The following is a 24423-nucleotide window of genomic DNA, read 5'->3' on the forward strand; positions in this document are numbered from 1 at the left end:
AGGTCCCATGCTGTCTTCTATTCAACAGCCTCATCGTAGGAGATGTTATCCTTGGAACTCAAGGCCAAGCCAGTTAGAGGCTGATGGCTGTCACACTTTTTAAAATCAGACAGAAGGCTCCCTGGTGCTCAGTCTGGTTGGCAGTCATATTGGAGAGACACATCACCATTTCACAGTGGCAGGCCCAGGATTAACTCAGTTTTAATTGTTCCTCTTGGTGTGACCTTGTGTCCTGTGAAGGGTGAAGAAGACAGGCATGGATGAGTGGGCCTGAGATTTCCTAGACAGCCAGCCTGCCAGAGGTCATGCACCCTCAGCAGGCTCCTGAGATCCCCTGCTGGTGGCTGGCACCAACTTGGCTGAAGCTAGCTGATCCCAGGAGGCCACACTTCTTCAGCTGGCTCTGTGGAAGACAGGAAGACAGAGGACAGAGGGTGGTGTGGATCCTAGGCAACAGGAATTGCTCTAGAAAAGGAGTTTGGTGGCCTTAACTTAATGTCTGTGAGTGTGTTCTCTGAAAGTCCAAGACAGAGAAGAGAGTGGGATCCAGGTATGGCCAGGGTCAGGAATGTGATAAGGGTCACAAGGAGGGAAGCAACGCTGTAGGTCATCTACAGGGCAAGCAACTCCGCCCTACCCCCAATTCACCACTGCTCTGCCTCAGGTCTAGGCCTGGCTCTGGTCTGTGTATCTGGGCCTGCCTTGTACATTGAAGGATGCTTAGCAACACCCAGGCCTCCACCCACCAGGTGGCAGCAGCAAGCATTAGTGTAAGTGACCAGACAGAAACGTGTAACAACCACTCCTCTAGATGACACAGCCTGAGAGCATAGTACCAAGATTGGCCTCTGTCAGGACCATGGCTTTACAAACCAGATTGTTTTTCTTACACTTCCACATTCCATAGACATTGTTTCAGAATTCTACTGATTAAGAGTGGGTAGAAACTGTAATACTAAGACAAGTCCAATCAGGGAAGGGCAGGACATGTTTGTGCAACCGATTCAGACCTGGGCTCATAGTTATGGTACAGTGGGCACATACAGAAGCTGAATGATGATCTAAGAGGTAAAGGGAGTCATGGCTCTGTTCTCATGCTGGATCTCTCAGGGCCCTTAACAGAGAGGCTAGGTAAGTGATTGAGTCACGGTTGTCTCCCATCCTGGTACTGCTGACAGTCCATAGTGATTCTTCAGGAATCTAAACAAGGAAATGATTGCAGTATTTGCTGGAGGGAGATGACAGTGTAAGACTACCTTTCCTTGAGAGTCACTATTGGACTGGCAGCAGTTTCAGGATATGAGACAACTGTGGCTGTGGTTCTATCACTTACCTGGCCTCTCTACCTGGGAGGTAGAGATTAACTACACAAGCTTATTGTCTTCCCAGCTACATGATGAATTCACAGCCAGCTTGGCCTATCTGAAGCCCGGTCTCAAGTGCGAACAAATAATGCCGTGTGTGTGTGTGTGTGTGTGTGTGTGTGTGTGTGTGTGTGTGTGTTGTATATATATATATGCTGTATATGTATGAAAATACATATAATATTCTAAACATGAGTTTATATATATATATATAGTTTCATATATATGTATATGTATGTTATATGTATACATCTCCTAGATGCTGCGATTACAAGGTAACCCACTGCATTGGGCTCTGGTTTCCTCCATATATGACCCTCACCTTGTTTTCCTCAGCCAGTTCCAGCTTTCTCTTCATCTGTCTTCCCCACATGCTTACTGCTCATTGTGTCCTCTTGGTTTTTCTCAAAGACAATTACTACAGAATCCAGCAGACACAGGTGCCTTTGGCTGGCTGAAGTTTGTTCTGCTTGGGTCACTTTAAGAAGGAACAGTCAACTTCCTCTGTTCTGGGTACTAGGAAACAAGGAACGGGGAGGAGTGGAATGGGAGGGAATCTGAACTCCTTCCACAGCATTCTGCACTGGAGCCTGATGGAAGGTGACCTGGATGGGGCACTGTGTTCTCATCTGCAACACTGAGGTCATGTGGCTGGGACGGTCCACAAGGAACAAGCTAGGACCCCTGCATGGTAGACCTTAGGTTGATAGAATTTGAAGAATGGTGAGAGGTTGTCATTTGCATCCAGCAGTAAAGCCAGGCTACCAAACATCATCCTGATGACAGGGGGCACCCCTAAAACCCTGTTCTTGAAACCTCTTCAGAGCCAGTGGCATGTGAGTGAAGGTGCTGTGTTCTGCATCTCTATTCATTCCCTCTTCTGTAAACACATGACCCTCAGCTGTTAAGGAGTTTCATGTATATGAAGCATACATGAAACTATATATATTCTAAACATTACTTCTATAATTGTTAAGAATTGTTTTATGTGTATAAAGAAAAGGTAATTGTCTGATAGTGGAAATTTTTACCTTTATAGCTGTCTTTTGCATATATATTATCTTTATATCTTTCACTGAAATTCTTACTCAAAACCTTTATAGTCACATAGCTGATTATCTCATGTAAATTATAAAAGCATCAAGGCCAGAGAGTACCCTTAACAACTGCCTATGTGGCACAATGAGTAGCATTCCCAAGGTAAAGAGGAAGGCTTCATGAAGCATTCCACCCACTCTGGATTCCACAGTGAAGAGACAGTGCTTGGATCTGAGTCACTGTGGATGTTCCTCGGAACCCAGATATGTAACTTAGTCCTCACGAATGTATCAATCAGTACATTATCACCAATTTCCACCTGAGACAGACCTCATTTAGCACTGTAATAGGACCACTGAATGTCCATTGCTGGACAAATGATGTGGATACAGAGCAGCCCCTGGCCTTGACTGCAGGAAGATGCAGTTTGTGGTGAATGAGAACCTTGTTTGCAAGTTCAAGGTTGCCCCATCTGCTTCCCTGATGATTCCCAGCTAGCTCTGCTGTCCTCACCCAGCTCACTGTGATGTCCATCTGAGGTCAAAAGTTCTTCAGAAGATGTTAAGTCTGCATTTTAGAGGGCTCATAATGAACCTCTGGCTGCACCAGTTGGCAACTGGTGCCTAGTTTTATGCTAACTTGACACAAACTAAAGTGATTAGATAGAAAGGAGCCTCAGCTGAGGAAATGCCTCCAGGTAATCCATTTGTAAAGCAAGTTCTTAATCAGTGATTGATGGAGAAGGGCCCAGCCCATTGTGGCTGGTGTCATCCCTGGGAGGGTGATCCTGGGGTTTATAAGAAAGCAGGTTAAGCAAGCGGTAGGGAGCAAGGAAGCAAGCAGCACCCTTCCATAGCCTCTGCATCAGCTCCTGCCTCCAGGTTTTTTCCTTGTTTGAGTCCATGCCCTGACTTCCTTTGGTGATGAACTGTACAGTCAAAGGGTAAGACAAATAAACCCTGTCCTCCATACATTCTTGATCATGGTGTTTCATTACAGAAATAGTAGTCCTGACTAAGACAGCAAGGGCCAAAAACATCACTTTGGTTACTTAAGGAATGAAACTCACCTCTCCACATGGAAAGCTTGCACGCAGCCTCAGGTTTCATTTGGAGCACTCTCTGGTGCTTGCCTCAAAACTCTTATCACAAAATGCAATTTCAGTCATATATGTGGTTGACATCACAATGATAAGAAAATGACTAATCAGGGAAGGGACTGCTCTTGCAGTATAGTAACCCTGAAGCCCCTCCCTTACGTCAAGCTTCCATTATCGGTAAAGTGACTGCATATAATCAGTGCTTGATAGCAAGTATGAAATACCAAAACAGCCTTCTGTTATAACTGCTTGTCAAAAGTCTCTTAAGGAAGAATATAAATTAGTTCAGAGACATAGATCCTTTGTTTCATCATAGAAAATAAGAAAGTAGGGAAACCATGGAGAGTGAATTGAGCAGAACGATCATATGTAAAGAATTTTCCAGGAAGAAGAAAGACAAATGGATGGGGGATATAGCTATATAAGAGATGGAGGAGACACTTCATTATCCCCCCTCATGATGGTCTATCATTGAAGATATCTTCTAAGTAACATTAGCAATTAGTTACCAGGGACTATAGTAAGCATGATTATGTATAGGTTGTAGCCCTCCTTCAAAAGTGACAGTGTATGGAGTTTCTTGGTGAGATCCAAACTCATAATAAGTTCCTCACAACTGACTGACTAGAGTTTCCTGGTTGTAGAGAGCTGAAATTTGGCAAATTGGAGAAACATTACTGTGAGCTTCCTTAGTCCTCTCATAGACATTTGTGCCCCACTTGTGTAAGTGGCCTAAACCCTTTGACCGCCAGGTAAAGTCACTGGAATGTTCTCTCATTCTATCATTATGTTGCACCAACCTAGAAGGTGGGGAAGGTCCTTAGATGATATCTGAACTTTAGAGCAGAGATTCCCTTCTTAACTATAACCTGTCTACTTAAGGTTCCCGCCACTGCATTCCAATAAAACATCACTTTCTTTTGATAAAATTGGTAACATTTCTTCTCTGATGTAACATGTTATTTGAAGCAGCAACTTGAATTTACGTCTCTAGGCCATAGTCACTCATTCTTCTCAGTGAAAACTATCTCTGATTGTCTATGGAGTAAAAGCATGCTGTGAATTGTAGGCTAACCCTAAACTCAACAGCCCCTTGTCTCTACTCCACCTCTCAATGCTGGGATTATAGATATGTTGCACTACATTCTGGCTTAGTTATGTATTGTATGGAGCGTTTGTCTATTAAGTACTATGTTGCATTGATTTAATTAACACTCATCTTAAAATAAGGCCCTAAACTGTTTGATGAGTTTGTGGTTAATCTTCAGTTTTTCACATTCCAGACATCAGAAAACTGCTTAAGTCTTTAATTTAAAAACAACATGCACTTCCAAATTTGATAATAATACTGATTAATATTAAGATAACCAAAGTGGCAGTCAAGGTATGTAGATCCTGGATAAGAAAATGATATATTGTTGTTGTCTGAGTGTTTTCATTGGTAAAGAATTTTCCTTACTGTATTCTGGGAATGAGCAGATGTGTCTAATGACTGATTTGGATTGGATGTCATTAATGTCTGCTAGCTAAGCCTGCCACCTGCTCAGAAAATAAAGAAGGAAAGATGGTTTAACATACAGGATCCAAGCCTCTACTCAAAATTTCTTACTTATCTGCTATTCTTTGCAGATACTGACAGAATGATACACAGAAGAATGGGTAAAGAATGACTCAAGCAAGGTCTTATACAAATACATCTTAAAAAAAAAAAAAAACTTCCCTGCAAGTCGATAACAGGAAAGATCTGAGGCTGTGAATTCTTCCATAAATATCTCCAATTACTTATTCAAATACATAACTATGACTTAAATAAAATCTGCATATGTGTACATCCCTTTGTTTTGTTTTTTATTTCTCTCTCCTTATGCATTCTGAGGGATTGCCTTGGTTAAGGTTAGTCTTTCTGGAATGAAAGACCAAAACCAAAAGAAAGTTAAGGAGGAAAGAGATTATTGTAGTCCATCATTGAAGAAAGCTAATACAGAAACTTAAATAGGGCAGGGACCTGGAGGCAGGACTTGGCACAGAAGCCTCGGAAGGGTGGGACTTATTTCCTTGCTCCCTATCACTTGTTCAGCTTGCTTTTGTATAGAATCCAGGACCACAAGCCTAATTAACAAAATACCTACTTTGGGACTGCAACTCTCCCTGAGGCAGATCAGGCTCTCCAGACCCCTCCCCTACCCAGAGACAGTTGACTACCAGGAGGTCCATCACAACCAGGCTCACAGATCAGACCCACCATGCACAATAAATGGCCGAACTGGAACCCCCACAGGACCTAGCAGATGCAGAACCTATCCACCCTGCCAGAGACACATTTTTCATGGGGACAGATCAGGTGATCCAGCCTTACCACCACATCCAAATATAGCTTGACTTCTAGGAAGTTTGTCATAACCAGGTTCAAATATTGGGTGCTTTATACACATACCCCCCACCCAGAGACAGCCTGACTCTAGGAGGTCCATCACAATCAGGCTTACAGGAGAGCCAGGCTCCAGTCAGAGATAACAAGGCCAGTTAATACTAGAGATAACTAAATAGAGAAAAGCAAGTACAAAACCATAAGCAACAGAAACCAATGCCACTTGGCACCATCAGAACCCAGTTGTCCCACCACAGCAAGTAGTGGATATCCCAACACACCTGAAAAGCAAGATTCTAACCTAAAAATCCCATCTCATGAAGATGGTAGAGGACCTTGAAGAAGACATAAATAACTCCCTTTAAAAAAGTACAGGAAAACACAGGTAAAGAAATAGAAGCCCTTAAAGAAGAAACTCATAAATTCCTTAAAGAAATATAGGAAAACACAATCAAACAGGTGAAGGATTCAAACAAAACCATCCAGAATTTAAAAATGTAAATAGACACGATAAAGAAATCACATAGGGAGGTAAGTTTGGAGATGAAAAAGCTAGGAAAGTGTTCAGGAGTTAAAGATGCAAACATCACCAAAAGAATCCAAGAGATAGAAGAGAGAATCTCAGGCATTAATGATATTATAGAAGATATTGACACAACAGTCAAAGAAATACAAAGTGCAAAAATCTCCTAACCCAAAACATCCAGGAAATTCAGGACAAAATGAAAAGACCAAACCTAAGAATAATAGGAATAGAAGAAAGTGAAGATTCCTGTTTCAAATGCCAGAAAACATCTTCGATAAAATTATAGAAGAAAACTTCCCTAACCTAAAGAAAAAGATAGCCATAATCATACAAGAAGCCTATAGAACAACAAGTAGGTTGGACTGGAAAAGAAATTCTTCCTGTCACATAATATTCAAAACACTAAATACACAGGAAACGAAAATATTAAAAGGGATAAGGGAAAAAGGCTAAGTAACATATAAAGGCAGACTTATTAGAATTATGCCAGACTTCTCAACAGTTACTCTAAAAGCCAGATAGATGACCTTGGACAGATGTCATTCAGACTCTAAGAGAACACAAATGGTAGCCCAGGCTACTCTACCTAGCAAAACTCTCAATCAGCATAGATGGAGAAGCCAAGATATCCAATGACAAAACCAAATTTAAACAATATCTTTCCACTAATCCAGCCCTACAGAGGATAATAGAAGGAAAACTCTAACACAAGGAGGGAAAATAGACCCAAGAAAAAACAAAATATTAATCATCTCATCTCAAACCCAAAAGAAGAGAACCACACAAATTTAATCCCACCTCTAACAACAAAAACACCAGAAACAAACAATCATTAGTCTTTAATATCTCTCAACATCAATTCCCCAATTAACAAAAACACAGACTAACAGACTAAAATACATAAACAGGATCTAGTATTTTGTAGCATACAGGAAACACCTCAGTGACAAAGACAGATACTACTTCAGAGTAAAAGACTAGAAAAAAGTTTTCCAAGACAATGGTCCCAATAAACAAGATGTAGTAGACATTCTATTATCCAATAAAATAGACATGCAATCAAAAGTTGTCAAAAGAAATGAGGAAGGATACTTCATACTTATCAAAGAAAAACAGCCATCTCACTTCTGAACATCTATGCCCCAAATGTAATGGCACCCATATTTGTAAAAGAAACATTCCTAAACCTCAAAACACATTGAAACTCACACAATAACAGTGAGAGACTTCTCCCCACTCTCACCAATAGACAATCCATGGAAACAGTGAAACTAACAGAAGTTATGAACCAAATGGATTTAATAGATATCTACAGAACATTTCTCCCTAAAATAAAAAACAATACCTTCTTCTCAGTACGACATGGTTTCTTTTCCAAAATTGACCACATAATCAGACACAAAACAAGCCTCAACAGATACAAAAGGATTGAAATAGTCTCGTGCATTCTGTCAGATCACCATGGACTAAGGCTGGTTGTCAATAAAACAAAAACAACAGAGGCCCACATATTCATGGCAACTTAACAACTCTCTATTCAATGATAATTCAGGGAAAAAATAAAGAAAGAAATTAAAGACTTTCTTGAATTTAATGAAATTGAAAGAACAGCATACCCAAGCTTACCCACAACACAGTGAAAAGCAGTGCTAAGAGGAGACTTCTTAGCACTGAGTGCCTTCAAAAAGAAATTGGAGAGATCCTACACTAGCAACTTAATAGCTCAACTGAAACCTCTAGAACAAAAAGAAGCAATCACACCCAAGAGTAGTAGACTGCAGAAAATAATCAAACTCAGGCCTGAAATCAACCAATTAGAAACAAAAAGAACTATACAAAGAATCAACAGAACAAGCTCTGGTTCTTTGGGCAAATCAACAACATAGATAAACCCTTAGCCAAACTAGCTGAAGGGCACAGAGACAGTATCCAAATTAACAAAATCAGAAGAGAAAGAATTTCCTCAGTTTCTATTATTATAGAGGTAAGGGAACCAGTGGAAGGGGAAGCCCTTGGTCCTGCCAAGACTGAACCCCCAGTGAACGGGATTGTTGGGGGGAGGGCGGTAATGGGGGGAGGATGGGGAGGGGAGCCTGTATAGAAAGGGAGGGGGAGGGGTTAGGGAGATGTTGGCCTGGAAACCGGGAAAGGGAATAACATTTGAAATGCAAATAAGAAATACCCAATTTAATAAAGATGCAGAAAAAAAATCATCAGATCCTGCTACAAAAGCCCATATTCAACAAAACGGAAAGATCTAGATGAAATGGATGATTTTTCTAGACAGATACCAGGTACCAAAGTTAAATCAGAATCAGATAAACTATCTAAACAGTCCCTTAACCCCTAAGGAAATAGAAGCAGTCATTAAAAGTCTACCAATTGAAAAAAGCTCAGGGCCAGGTGGTTCTACTACAGAATTCTTTCAGACCTTCAAAGAAGACCTAATACCAATAGTTCTCAAACTGTTCCACGAAATACAAAAAGAAGGAACACTACCTAATTAGTTCTATGAAATCACAGTTACAATGATACCGAAACATCAATCCAACGAAGAGAACTTCAGGCCAAATTCCCTTATGAATATTGATGTAAAATATTCAATAAAATTCTCACAAACTGAATCCAAGAACATATCAAAATGATCATTCACCTTGACCAAGTATGCTTCATTCTGGGGATGCAGGGATGGTACAATATATAAACAAACTCAAAGAAAAAAATTACATGATTGTCTCAATAAATAGCTGCTAAGAAAGCCTTTGACAAAATAAAACCATTCATGTTAAAAGTCTTGGAAAGATCAGGAATTCATGGCACACATAAACATAATAAAATCAACATACATCAAAACAACAGCCAACATCAAATTCAATGGAGAGAAATTTGAAGCAATCCCACTAAGATGAGAAATAAAATGAGGCTACTCACTCTTTCCCTATTTATTCAATACAGTCATGAAGAACTAGCTAGAGCAATTAGACAACAAAAGGAGGCCAAAGTGATACAAATTGGAAAGGAAGAAATCAAAATATTACTATTTGCAGATGACATGATAGTATACCTCAGGGACATCAAAAATTCTACCAAAATCCCCTACATTTTGCTAAACAACTTCAGCAAAGTGGCTGGATATAAAATCAACTCAAAGAAATCAGATCCTTCCTCTACACAAAGAATAAACAGACTGAGAAAGAAATTAGTGAAACAATACCCTTCACCATAGTCACAAATAATATAAAATACCTTGGTGTAACTCTAATTTTGCAAGTGAAAGATCTATATCACAAGAACTTCAAGTCTCTGAAGAAAGAAATCAAAACAGATCTCAGAACATGGAAAAAACTCCCATATTCATAGATCAGTAGGATTAACATAGTAAAAATGGCCATCTTACCAAAAGCAATTTACAGATTCAATGCTATTTCCATCAAAATTCGAACACAATTCTTCACAGAGACAGAAAGAGCAATTCCAAACTTCATGTGGAATAACAAAAAGCCCAGGATTACAAAAACAATTCTTAACAATGTAAGAGTTTCTGGGGGAATCACCATCCCTGACCTCCATCTGTATTACAGAACAATCATGATAAAAACTGGATGGTATTGGTACAGAGACAGGCAGGTAGATCAATGCAATAGAACTGAAGACCCATAAATGAACCCGTACACCTATGGTCACTTGATCTTTGACAAAGAAGCAAAAACTATACAGTGGAAAAAAGAAAGCATCTTCAACAAATGGTGGGGTCAAACTGGAGGTCTGTATACAGAAAAATGCAAATTGATACATTTTTATCTCCTTGTACAAAGGTCAAATCCAAGTGGATCAAGGACCTCCAGATAAAACCAGATACACTAAATCTAACAGAAGACAAAGTGGGAAAGAACCTCAAACACAGTGGCACATGGGAAAATTTTCTGAACAGAACACCAATGGCTCAGACTCTAAGAACAATTGACAAGTGGGACCTCATGAAACTGAAAATTTTCTGTAAGGCAAAGGACACTGTCAATAGGGAAAACAAGCAACCTACATATTTGGAAAAGACTTCACCATCCCTTTATCCCATGTAGAGATAATGTCCAAAATATACAAAGAACTCAAGAAGTCAGACTCTAGAAAACCAGATAATCCATTTAGAAATGGGATACAGAGCTAAACAATGAAATCTTAGCTGAGGAATCTTGAATGGCCAAGAAGCTCCTAAAGAAATGTTGAACATCCTTAGTCATCAGGGAAATGCAAGTCAAAACGACCCTAAGATTCCACCTCACACCAATAAGGATGGCTAAGATCCAAAACAGGACAGGAGATGCTGGAAAGGATGTAGAGAAAGAAAAATACACCTCCATTACTTGTGAGATTGAAAGCTGGTACAACCTCTCTGGAAATCAATCTGGTAGTTCCTCAGAAAATTTGAAATAGTTATACCCGAAGACCCAGCTATACAACCCCTGTGTATATACCCAAAAGATGCTCCACCATATCACAAGGGAACATGCTCCATTATGTTCATAGCAGCCTTATTTATAATAACCAGAAGCTGGAAACAACCCATATGTCCCTCAATGGAAGAATGGATATAGAAAATGTGGTAAATTTACACAATGGAGTACTACTAAGCTATCAAAAATCAGGACTTCATGACATTTTAGACAAATGAATGGAAATAAAAATATCAGCCTGAGTGACATAACCCAGACCCAAAAGGACACACATGTTATGTGCTCACTGAGAAGCTCAGAATACCCATGATACAACTCACAGAGTATATTAAGCTTAACAAGAAAGAAGGCCAAAGTGTGGATGCTTCAATCACACTTAGAAGGGGGACCAAAATAATCATGGAAGGCAAAGAAAAGGAGGAACCTGGCTAGGAGAGGGGAGAGTGAGGGGAAAAGCGAGCAGGATCAGGTACTGAAGAGAGAGGAGAGATGTCCAGAGGGCCAGGAGCATGAATAAAAATATGTAGCAGTGGGAGGTGGGGAACAGGGGTAACAACTAGAAAGTCCCAGATGCCAGGGATGCGAGAGGCTCCCAGGACCCATTAGCAGGAATATACCACAGCAGGAAGATAGAAGCAGAAGAAAATGCCTACAGTCGATAGACATGGCTACTAGTAGAGGGATGGGGCCAACCATCCATCTCAAAATCTTTAACTCAGAATTGTTCCTGTCTGAACAGGAACAGACTGAAGCAAAGCTATCTAGAGACCGACCCACCTTGGGATCCATCCAGTACTCAGACACAAAACCCTGACACTATTGCTAATGCCAAGAAATGCTTGCAGACAGGATATAGCTGTCCTCAGAGAGGCTCTGCCAGCACCTGAGAAAGACAGATGCAGATGCTCACACCCAACCATTGAACTAAGCCTGGGGACCCCAGTGGAAGAGTTAAGGGAAGGAGTGAAGGAGCTGAAGGGGATTGCAACCCCATAGGAAGAACAGTATTAAATAACAGAATCCCTCAGAGATCCACTAACCAAAGTGTACACATGAGTGGCCCCATGGCTCCTGATATATATATATATATATATATATATATATATATATATATATATATATATATATGTGTGTGTGTGTGTGTGTGTGTGTGTGTGTGTGTGTGTGTGTGTGTGTGTGTGTGTGTCAAAGGACAGCCTTCTCTGGCATCAATGGGAGGGGAGATGTTTGGTCCTTTGGAAGCTTGTTGCTCTAGTGAAGGGGGATGCTAGAGGAGTGGGTTGGGAGTGGACGGGAGGGTAGGGGAATACCCTCTTAGAGGCAAAGAGGAGTGGGAACAGGGTGAGGAGTTTGTAGAGGGGAGACCTGGAAGGGTTATAACATTTCAAGTGGAAATAAATAGAATAATTTATTTAAAAAAAGAAATAAAAGATGGGAGAGACCTGAAAAAAATGGCCTTCAGCTGGATGTTATGGAGACATTTTCTCAATTGAGGCTCCCTCCTCTCTGATGACTCTAGCTTGTATCAAGTTGACATAAAACTAGCCAGGGCACGGACCAGAGTCTCTGTCAACTTGAATTCCTCTCTCCTCACAAAATCTAGATACAATCGATTGTTCACTAAGAGAGTTCTTGAATCAGCAGTTACCTGACAGATGAGTCACTCTGCAAGTGAGTGGCTACCTAAAGAATTTAAAATATATAACCTCTTAAAAGGATTCTTTATACAATTTATTTGTATATTTCATGGATATTTGTGTCTAAAGGGCAAAGAAACCTAAGTAAATGATGTGAACACCAGGTATTTGTTAGCAACACCACTAACTGAGACCATGTTGTCTCTGAAATAAAGGCCAATCTCTCTTTCAGCTTAAGAATCTGACCTCCAGTAAAATTCGGTCACTGTGAGAAAGTATAAAGTGAACCATTTATGTCTTCTGGAAAAGCTACAGGTGCTTGTGACATACAAAAGCCACTACCTTCACAGACATGCCATGGTGATTGCAAGAGGTAAGCGACTCCGTGTGGACACATATAGAACACGTAATTTAGAGGTGTTTAATAAGTTGTTTCTGAATCTGGATCTCAGTGCGTGTGTCACAGCTTCCTGGATGCATGTTAGCACTAGGATTTTGTCTACTGAGAGTACCAGCCTGTTGTACAGTGCTGTCAAGTCGTGGGCCTTCCACTTGCTATCCTATGACCACTACAGACCACGTACTTCCCAGCACCTCTCTGTATGAAATGAACCTCCTGTAGCTATGTTGTGCTTGGTGCTGAGTTTCTGCATTTGAATGACTCTCCGAATTTTACTTCCTATTTAACATAAAATCACAGTTTCAGAAGTGTATGTACAGGAGTAAATACTGTATTTTCAGGAGCAATGTTTTGGTGACCTATATGTTAGCCGGCTCCTGTTCTTTCCCCTCAGGGGAAGCTGGCAAGCCAGGGTCTGAATGGAATGTATTAGTGGTTGTAGGAAATGGAGAGGGCAGGGAAAGGAAACAGAATATTCAATAAGAGCTTTCATTTTCAGTAAGTACTAGATTGGTTCCAGCTATGTATGACATATTTCCTAATAATTGGAAAAGTAAAAAATTCCCAGGATGTGAAATCGGGTGATTGTTCTGTTGTACTTATATCCATATGTAAACATATTTATATTTGTTTTAACCTCTCATTTCTCTTCCCCCAAGTGAAAGGAAGTACTTGCATTTCATATAAAATTAGGATGTTAAAAAATGACGGATAGTTGAATAGAGATGTTTATTATTCTTATTTGCTATCATAATTAGGTATGTATCAATTACATTGAATTGCAAAGATTGGCAGTGTGAGAAGCCAGTGAGTTTGTAGATGGGGAGATTCTAAGTTGATGGTCTGGGAAAAGAGATGGGCAGACATCTATGTTGCTACAGTAAGGGAGTACTACAGAGAGTGACATAGTTCAGAGCCAACTCAGGGGTGGTGCTGGGCAGAAGATGTGGACCGCAACACGTGGCTGTTTGGCACGGATCCAAAGCACAGTGCAAGGTTACCTAATGCTAATCAGCACAAAAGAAATTCTGGAAACCCAACAGCAATGACAGAGCCACGTGGAAGACCCCATCACCAGTAAGCATGATCATGACCGGTGGGAGGCAGAAATGCCCCATATGATGTAAGACTGCCCCGGTGGGAGGGGCGTCTGCAACCTGGGAGGCAGCGCTGCACTGCTCCGTGGGAGGCAGGGCTCTGACAATGGGATCTGGTCTGTTTTTCCCAAAGAAAACAACCAATACTCTGTCCAAACTTAATGTCAATGCTGGGAACATCTCTGAAAGTGGACTTGCCAGATTTAGGAGAGAAAAACAAAATGCAGAATATCTAGGTAAATTTTCATTCAAGTTTAATATAAGATTTTTATCGGACTGGTATGTCCCAGAAAGGGAGATGCTTTTAGAAAATAAAACGAAAACTACCTTGAGTAAGTAAAGCATTCCAAACAAGGCTCAGAAGCCAGGCAAGGTTAACTCAAGGAAAGATGGGAGGGGAGGCACCTAAAGGTGACAGGTATCAGACTAGATGATAACTGAGTATAGTCCTCCAGTGCCACAGGCAGTGGGACAGAAGCATTGTTTTCTTACTCTATAATTTTTTTTCACTGATTTTTCTAGGGCAGGGTTGGAACCCACCTGCTGATGAGGAAAATGAAATTCAGAGGGTAAAGTATCATATCCCTGTTCACACAAGAAAACATGAGCTCTTTCCAACTCCAAAAGACCCACCCTTCCACTGTGCCATGCTCCTTCCGATGTAAATAATGGTGACCTAGCTTGCAGTTAGCTTTAGGAAGCATCCAGAAGTACTCACATCTGCTTTGATGTGTGATTTGTTTCTGCAGCCACAGAAACCCAGTCCGACTGTTGCTTCTCACAAAGCTCACTCCACCTTTCCTACATATCCCCTGGTAAGTACATCAGGCTCCACCTACCAGCACAGACATCTCAGCAGGTCAGCCTTTCTGAATGCAATTCTCACCTCCACACAGGTGCTAACTTGGAAATCTCTGATCAAACACAACTGTTAATTAAGAATACTCAATATAATTCTCACCTCCAGCACACGCTGTCTCCACACTCCCTGATCAAACTGAAATCTGGTTTGACCCCCGAATACCTGTTTGGCTTGATAAGATCTCACTCTCATCTGGACAAGGACAGGCTCTTCCTTGTCTCCCTGAGGGGGTAATTGTATTAGTTGTGAAATTTGCTGTAACAGTCTTCACGGAGATCAATTTTACGGAAAATATAACATCAGAAAGCTGTGGAGAATAGATTTAGGCAGAATGTACAGCGGGAGGAGATTTCTCGTTCTCTTGATTGCTCCCCCGATATTATCAACAGCTCATCTACACAACAGCCTGGGAGCTCTGCTGTGCTGAGTTGGATCCTAGTGTGGAAAAAGAGGTCTGTAATTATGAGATTGCTGAAGGTGTTCTGTTGTTTTGAAGTTCAAAGAAGCTGACAAGAACCATGAATGACAGAGAGAGGCGGGGTGTAATTTTGAGGAACTGCATGTGGGAGTCACTGCCTATGTCTTGAGAGTCCATTCCACTTGCTTGGAGTGGGTTCAGGGAACTCTGCAGTGGGAAGATAGTGTAACAGAGCATGTGGGCGATTTCTGGCAGGTGCTTGGAATGCACAGGGGAAGAACATAGACTGTCAGTCTAGCAATCTGAGCCTAAAGTGCCACTTGTCTGCGCATGTGCATGCACCCAGGTGGGTAGGTCACTCATTCTCCATTGCCTTGGTTTCCTTCCTAGGATGTGAATAAACACATAGGGTCACATGTGCCAGGTGACTGAAGCTCTTTTCTCTGAATTCAAACATTCATTAAGACTCAGGAAATAAAGAAAATTGTCTCAGGAAGTTCTTGAAGCTTACATGATCAACCTGCCAATCTCCCAAAGTGAACAAGCAGTCACAATTGCAGCAGTAAGGAGAGCTTCCCTCAGGTTGAGTGTCCTGCAAGTCATGGGGGCAGCTGCATGGCTGGAAAGCACACCCCTGTATTTGGGTAAGTTCTGTTCCTGTTAAGTAACCTGTCATCACTCTCCTATAAGTGACCCTGATAGACTTACTAGTTGGCTAAACTAAACTTGGACGGAATTATTTCTGATTGATTCTTTGGTATGTCATTGGAACCCTATCTGGGGTGAACAGACATTGAAGAGTCACATAGCAGGAGACAGCTATTAAATGTTAGTAGTAATACTCTGCAACTTTTTTTGTTGACTTGGGGGTACATGCCTTATTCTAGGACTGTAATATTAGCTTCAGCGGGATATAACAAAAGAAATGCAAGATACATGTACTGGCTGGTTTTGTGTGTCAACTTGACACAAGCTGGAGTTATCACAGAAAAGGAGCCTCAGTTGTGGAAATGCCCTCATGAGCCCCAGCTGTAAGGCATTTTCTCAACTAGTGATCAAGGTGGGAGGACCCAGCCCATTGTGGGTGGTGCCGTCCCTGGACTGGTGGTCTTAGGTTCTATAAGAGAGCAAGCTGAGCAAGTCAGGGGAAGCAAGCCAGTAAGTAACATCCCTCCATGGCCTCTGTATCAGCTCCTGCTTCCTGATCTGCTTGAGTTCCAGTCCTGACTTCCTTTGGTGATGACCAGCATTGTGGAAGTAAGTTGAAAAAACCCTTTCCTCCCCAATTTGCTTCTTGGTCATGATGTTTGTGCAGAAATAGAAACCCTGACTAAGACAATACAAAACTTGAAATGCTCAGATTTTGTATGCAGATTGACCCCCCTGGAACCCATTTCCACCTTGGTAATAAGGAGGAGCTACTTAGTGATAGAGATTACAAGAACTGACATGGAGTCAGTCAAAATGTGTCTCCTAACAAGAAACCACTAGAGAAACAGATTCACCACTGAATTCTACCAGACTTCTAAAGATTATTTTAAATTATTCAAAAGATAGGAAAGCAAAGGATGCTGCACGAGCCTCTCTAGGGAGCCAGCAACACCCTGATACCTCCAAGAGCTGTGTAGGCTGAGTCCAGCCTGGCTTCTGAGCTAATAGAGTCCTAGGCAGAATGGTGAACTGATGCTCATTTAAAAGCTGACCCAGGTCCTTTCCATAGAATGCCACAAATAGAAGGTGTCTTTATTATACTTAATCTGTCTTAATATACTCTTCATTTTAACATTTTCATTCCAGGTCAAATATGAAACAAACAAAAAATGTTTACTTCTAGTTTACCGATATCTCTCCACTCTCTTCCCCTACCTGTGACAACTTGGAATGCAGAAGTAGAAGCGGGCCATCACCTGCCTAACTGTAGGATCTACTTTTTTCTTAACTGCCCATGAAAAGCCATGTTAGTACATGAAGCTGTTCTCTGTGGAAGTCAAAAAGCAAGGTACATTTGCTTCGTATCACAGTGTGTGCTGAGTTCCAAGTTCTCTCATATTTCTATAAATTCCCTAAGCTGAGGACAGAGAAGATGAACAGCATGATCCAGCCACAGGAAGCTCTGGGACACTCCCACCTGCTCTCTACAAATGGTAGGTCATAGCTGGTCATTTCCTGCCAAATCAGTGTCATTGCAGGGAACAGAGCTCCGTGCCTCTCATTCTTTGTTCTTGAAATGTGGGCAGCACCCTCCCCTTGCTCTTGAGATATAGAGGCCACGTAGGTCTCCATTTGGAGACTGAAGAGTGAAGCCTCCGAGTTGTCCTGAGTTTCTATTTCTAAACTCAATGTCTTCCTTCCTTCTTTTCAAATCTGAGGCCTTCCTGTGCTTATGTAGACATTACGGTATGATGTGAATTTTCTACTAGCCACCCAGGAGTCCTCTTAAACTTACTCCATTTCTCCCAATCACATGGAAGTCACCATTTAGTGTCATTTTCTATTCCAATACGATTGAGCAGGAGGGACACCTAGCACTCCTTGCATGTCTGCCATTTGCCAGTCTCTTCAGGAAAGCATCAGTATTCCATTCTGACAAGGTTCTGAGTTTACCTAATTATGCAAGGTAGATCTATGGTCAGACCACCCACACTCTAACAAGCCTATGCTCACACAGATACAAAACATTCTTTAGCAAGGAATGTGTCAAGTCAGAGATGTGTACACAATAAAAGCCACCCATGTGGTAATGTTGGCAAAGCATGTCTAGAGACTGACCACACTGAGAATGCAACATTTTCCCCAATGTTACAAAGCTGGAATGGGGGTGACAAGAGCAGAGTGTCTAAGATGCATGCTGATCCCATGTGAACTTAGACAAGTTGTCTGACTTCTCTCTGTCATTCTGCAGATGAGCAGTGAAGTCATTGAGAGCTATAGGCTTTCCATTGGTTCGGAAATCATGGTTCCCATTGATTCTACATTAGACTATTTTACATGTATTGATCTCATTGGAATAAAATCAACTTAACTGTCCAGAAACTGAAGTAATCTTATTCTCTTGTCATTTAGAATAAACTTTTAACCTTGGAATGGATTTTGTCTTATACAGGGGGAAAAAAACTCCACAGACAGCAGAGTTCCAGTAAATTCTACTGGCAAGCTTCCTTCCTATTACCATATTACTATTACTACAAATAGGGTGAAGTTTTAATAAATTGAAAAATCAATATTCACACATCCTTATTAGCTGAAGAAAACACTTTATTAGCTAGAGATTTCTCTAGTTTTACTACAGATCTCTCTCTCTCTCTCTTTGTGTGTGTGTGTGTGTGTGTGTGTGTGTGTGTGTGTGTGTGTGTGTTGTCCCAGGCCTCATCCACTACCACACCCTTCCAAGTCATCACTATCCCCAGGCATCTCTGGACTAAGACAACTTTCCTCTTACCTTGATCTTAAACACCTTATTGGCTCTTAGGATGCTGACCAGATGTTCTGTAGATGGTTTCTCACTTGTGATAGGTCTTAATGCTTCTCTCATGTTTATTTTGAGGATGAAAGATTCTGGGAGAGAGACCTCATGGTTACAGTAGCACTCTGATCACATCCTGACAAGGCTAGATGCTCCCAGCATGCCTCATCCCTGAGAACGTTGACCTTGGCCTTCTTTCCCATTGATTCTCATCATATGCTGTGGAAGGAAGCCGCTGTATGCTGCCCAAACCTAGGGAAGCGATATCTGAATCCCACTTGTGTAGAGATAGTCTTCACAGAGCTAATTTGGAGATTCATGCCATAGGAGTCATTCATCTCTTATTTATTGGTACATCCAATAATGTATTTATGGCAGCACAATGATTAATATTGATTTGTCAACCTGACAGACTCTGAAATCAACTGGGAGATATAAAATATGGGGGTGACTGTGCAGGAGTTTTCAGATTAGGTTGAGGATGGAAGATCTACCATCTCATGGGCTAAAATTCAAGACATAATATTCAGGGGACAGCAAGCTGAGCACCGAAATCTCTCTCTCTACTTCCTGACTGTAGATAGAATATGTGCCTGCTATTTCAAGCTTCTGGTGTTGTGATTTTCTTACTATGATGTACTGGACCCTTTAATTGTAAGCCAGAACAAATGCCTCCTTCCTCCAGTTGCTCTTGCCAAGTGCTTCAGCACATCAATAAGAAAAAGAACCTGTACAATTAGTTTGGACTCAAGAGTATTGTTTTAAGTATGATGTTGTATTCCAACATTACTTTATTATGTCCTTGCTCAAATTGCTCCAGCTTTGGACAATGGCAGCATATAATATGGACTTTTTCACACCTTCCTAAGCATGTGTGAATGTTTTCTTTGTAATTCATGCATGATTGCCCTGACCCACTAGTATTCCTAGAGCCTGATATCCCAGGCTGGAGATCATAATGAACAGAGAGATTTTCCTTTGAGTCCAGAAACAGGCAGTGTGCATTGAAGGCATCAGCAAGCCATGCAGTCTGATGAAAGCTGCTTCCTCCAAAGGGTCTGAGGGCTAAGTTCCTCCAAGTCAGAACAATGGAAGACAAGGCACACTGAGAGCTAGTGACCTGTGACTATGCGTGCATACATGTAAATGAGATCTTTCTTCAGTGGTATGGCCACCTTTACATTATCTACACTCCCATGTCACCCCACTCAACCTCATTGCTTCACCAAGCTAGAAATATTAGGAATAGTTTCTTGGTTGTCATGGGTGCTCTATGTGAGGTCAACAGACATTTGTTTGTTCTTTCTCCGTGAAATCATCCTTCTTTCTTTTTATGACTGGCTAGTGCTCTGTGTATGCCTGACCATTATATAGTTGTCCTCTCCCTCTCTAAAGAAGTACCTTGGTTGCTCTCAGTGTTTCATGATATGACAAAAAGGCAGCTACACACATTCAGGTATTAATGTAGTTGGCATAAATGCCCAAGCAGCTGTATAAACAGGAATATTACTGCTACACTGTGCACTGGGACTGCCCTCAGAATGAAATCAAAGGGCCGTAGTGTCTTCTCAAGCAGCTTTATTTGTGTGGGCTTCCACTGAGTACCTTTGTTACTACACCCTCTCCTCATTGGTATTGCCAGCGTTTGAATGTTCAGGAAAGTATGTTATAAATTTTTTAACTCAATCACTTATAATTTCATTTTATAATTTGACATACCATTTTTATTATTCATGTGTCCAAAGGGAGTTGATTTGAATATTAACCTGTACTCTACAGCATTGCTGTGCTTGCATCCTTTTTGGAAGCTTATTTGAAGTTTCTATGTGACAATCGTATTGCCTTTGAATATACAGCCATGTTCTCTCTTTTCCTTCCTTCTTTTATTCCCTTATCTTCCCATTCTGCACCACGGGTGTGTTGCCAGATGTATATTAGCTCTCTACACAGCTTCTTTCTTTCCTTTGTAAGTTGTTCTCATTTTTATTTGTGTGTGTGTGTGTGTGTGTGTGTGTGTGTGTATTATTCCTGGTCACTGGTATTACTCAGGAAGGTCAAAAGAAGTCATCAAATCTCTTGAAACTGGAGTTAGTGAAGACTGTGAATTACCTGATATGGAAACTGGAAACTGAACTCAAGTCCTTTCCAAGAGCAGCCAGTTTCTTAACTGCTGAGCCAACTCTCATGTCAATCTCCACATCCTCTTTAGTGATGGCTTCCTTTACGTCACCAGCACATCTTAAATTAGATAGCTTATTATTCTTGCATTTTAAGTGGACTTTGTATACATTAGATAGAATTATCAGATGCTTACAGGTTTTATTCTCTGCTGGGCTTTTGATTTTCTTCACAGTATATTTCATAGAGCAGCAATTACATTTTAAAGAAATTAATAAAAATACAATCTAATTATTTTGTTTTGTGAATCATAGATGTGTACTCATATCCAAACTATCATTGCCAATTCATATTTACATAGATATTTTTCTACCATTCTTCTTTATGGGTCCCATAGTTTTGTGTTATGATGACTTCATACTGGGAAAAATGCAAGGTGGTATTTGGATGATTATTAGTTTTTAATAGACACCCACTTACTCCTTCATCTATTTCTCTATAGATCACACTCCTTCCTTACTGCCTGATCAACACTAGGGTAGTATGGATCTGATTTGGGGCTTTCTGGTCTGCTCCATTGATCTGTAGACCCTTCTTTACCCTCCAGGCCATCCCACTCTGCCGTGACGGCTGCTGTGTCACAGTGTGCCTTGAGCTCTGCTTTATTGCTGTGTCAGATAGATTGCATCTTTCAGTTTCAATATAAGCTTTAGAATCAGTTAGCAAACATATACCTTTACTCATTGTGATTTTTGGCTAAAAAAAAAAATCACTGAATCCCGAAACAAATCCAACATAGCTGCCTTCTCATGATATTGATTGTGATGCTCTAGGCTTTTATAGATTTTTTGAAAAGAAAACTCTCATCCCTCTATTCTTATTTTGCTGAGGTTTTCTTGATAACACTGAGTCCTTCAGTCCATGGAATATGTCCCCTCTTATTCAAGTGCTTGATACTTTTTACTATTGTTCATGCAGACATTTTGTTATATTTCTACCAAGTTAATCACTTTATTTTGTATTATCATAAACCCTTCTTCTAATTTTAAGTATTAAAGTCTGTAACTTTACAGTGTCTTTTACTATCAATATGTAAAATAAATAATAATGGGCATGCACACTGACATTGTATTCTTTTTTATTTTATTTATTTATTTTTTTTATTACCTTAAGTATTTCTTATTTACATTTCAAGTGTTATTCCCTTTCCCGGTTTCCGGACCAACATCCCCCTAACCCCTCCCCCTCTCCTTTATGGGTGTTCCCCTCCCCATCCTCCCCCCATTGCCGCCCTCCCACCAACAGTCACGTTCACTGGGGGTTCAGTCTTAGCAGGACCCTGGGCTTCCCCTTACACTGGTGATCTTACAAGGATATTCAATGCTAACTATGAGGTCAGAGTCCAGGGTCAGTCCATGTATAGTCTTTAGGTAGTGGCTTAGTCCCTGGAAGCTCTGGTTGCTTGGCATTGTTGTTCATATGGGGTCTCAAGCCCCTTCAAGCTCTTCCAGTTCTTTCTCTGATTACTTCAACGGGGGTCCTATTCTCAATTCAGTGGTTTGCTGCTGGCATACGCCTCTGTGTTTGCTGTATTCTGGCTGTGTCTCTCAGGAGCGATCTACATCCGGCTCCTGTCAGTCTGCACTTCTTTGCTTCATCCATCTTGTCTAATTGGGTGGCTGTATATGTATGGGCCACATGTGGGACAGGCTCTGAATGGGTGTTCCTTCTGTCTCTGTTTTAATCTTTGCCTCTCTATTCCCTGCCAAGGGTATTCTTGTTCCCCTTTTAAAGAAGGAGTGAAGCATTCACATTTTGATCATCCGTCTTGAGTTTCATGTGTTCTAGGCATCTAGGGTAATTCAAGCATTTGGGCTAATAGCCACTTATCAATGACTGCATACCATGTGTGTTTTTCTGTGATTGGGTTACCTCACTCAGGATGATATTTTCCAGTTCCAACCATTTGCCTATGAATTTCATAAAGGCATTGTTTTTGATAGCTGAGTAATATTCCATTGTGTAGATTTACCACATTTTCTGTATCCATTCCTCTGTTGAAGGGCATCTGGGTTCTTTCCAGCTTCTGGCTATTATAAATAAGGCTGCGATGAACATAGTGGAGCACATGTCTTTTTTATATGTTGGGGCATCTTTTGGGTATATGCCCAGGAGAGGTATAGCTGGATCCTCAGGCAGTTCAATGTCCAATTTTCTGAGGAACCTCCAGACTGATTTCCAGAATGGTTGTACTAGTCTGCAATCCCACCAACAATGGAGGAGTGTTCCTCTTTCTCCACATCCTTGCCAGCATTTGTTGTCTCCTGAGTTTTTGATCTTAGCCATTCTGACTGGTGTGAGGTGGAATCTCAGGGTTGTTTTGATTTGCATTTCCCTTATGACTAAAGATGTTGAACATTTCTTTAGGTGTTTCTCAGCCATTCAGCATTCCTCACCTGTGAATTCTTTGTTTAGCTCTGAACCCCATTTTTAATAGGGTTATTTGTCTCCCTGCGGTCTAACTTCTTGAGTTCTTTGTATATTTTGGATATAAGGTCTCTATCTGTTGTAGGTTTGGTAAGGATCTTTCCCCAATCTGTTGGTTGCCATTTTGTCCTAACCACAGTGTCCTTTGTCTTACAGAAGCTTTGCAGTTTTATGAGATCCCATTCTGACATTGTATTCTACATCAATGCTCCCCTCACTTAGGGGTTCTAAAAGCTTATTGTTTGGTTATGGGAAATTTCCCTATGACAGTCATGTCATCATGAATATGCAGTCTTTGTTTCGGTATCTCCAGCACGTGGAGCACTTGCCTCCCCCTGAGGCTTTACTGCTCTTAACTACCACATGCTATGTGATGTTGAACGGCCACCATAAGAGGATGTACAGCCTACGCCAGAACTTACTGTGTAGTGTTGAATAAACATGGTGAGAAGGAGCACAGCTTCCCCTCCCCTGTCAGAGGACGTTTTCCTCCCTTCTCATCAGATAGACTGTGATGCTCTAGGCTTTTAGAGATTTTATTAAGAAGAAAACTATAATCCCTCTATTCTTATCTTGCCGTAACATTTGATCAGATATTATCAAGTAGCATTATAAAATGTTTATCACATTTCTGAATTCTTAGGACTATGTGACCATCGGTGTGCCTTTGGCCAACTGCTTGCAAGCAGTTGCTCCCTTCTTTATCCTTTTCTAGTTACACCAGGGTTCAACTACATGGTTGGTGCTACTCATACTCAGAGTCTGGCAGTCCTTCTCAGTTTACTCTCTTTGGAGGCGCTCTCACAGACATGTTCAGAGGTGAGTCTCCTAGGTGATGCTGACTTCAGTCAGGTTGACAGTGAAGACTATGCATCTCGGTATGGGTAGTCTGTGAGTGCATAAACTGTATGTTTCAGTCATCTATTTTGTTATGTACTGTAATAAAATATATACAATTAAGTTATAGAAGAGTTTAACTATAATTAATTTTATGTACACTGTAGACAATGCCTGGTGCTCTTCACAGACAGGATCTACATAAGCACATGTGAGGATGTGGCATGAAGATGTTGCTCTATAAGGTAAATTCAGGAG

At 40.9% G+C, this 24423-nt stretch overlaps 1 long non-coding RNA gene across 1 annotated transcript; it reads left to right on the forward strand.

The window, feature by feature from the left end:
• The first annotated feature begins 934 nt into the window (after positions 1–934).
• On the forward strand, positions 935–5332 carry LOC103692606 (uncharacterized). The gene is made up of 2 exons (XR_015623463.1): positions 935–1068; positions 5131–5332. It is a non-coding gene; the product is annotated as an uncharacterized LOC103692606 (long non-coding RNA).
• Positions 5333–24423: the final 19091 nt, after the last annotated feature.

The sequence above is a fragment of the Rattus norvegicus genome, chromosome 6, assembly GCF_021556685.1.
Source record: "Rattus norvegicus strain SHRSP/BbbUtx chromosome 6, alternate assembly SHRSP_T2T, whole genome shotgun sequence".
Classification (NCBI taxonomy): domain Eukaryota; kingdom Metazoa; phylum Chordata; class Mammalia; order Rodentia; family Muridae; genus Rattus; species Rattus norvegicus.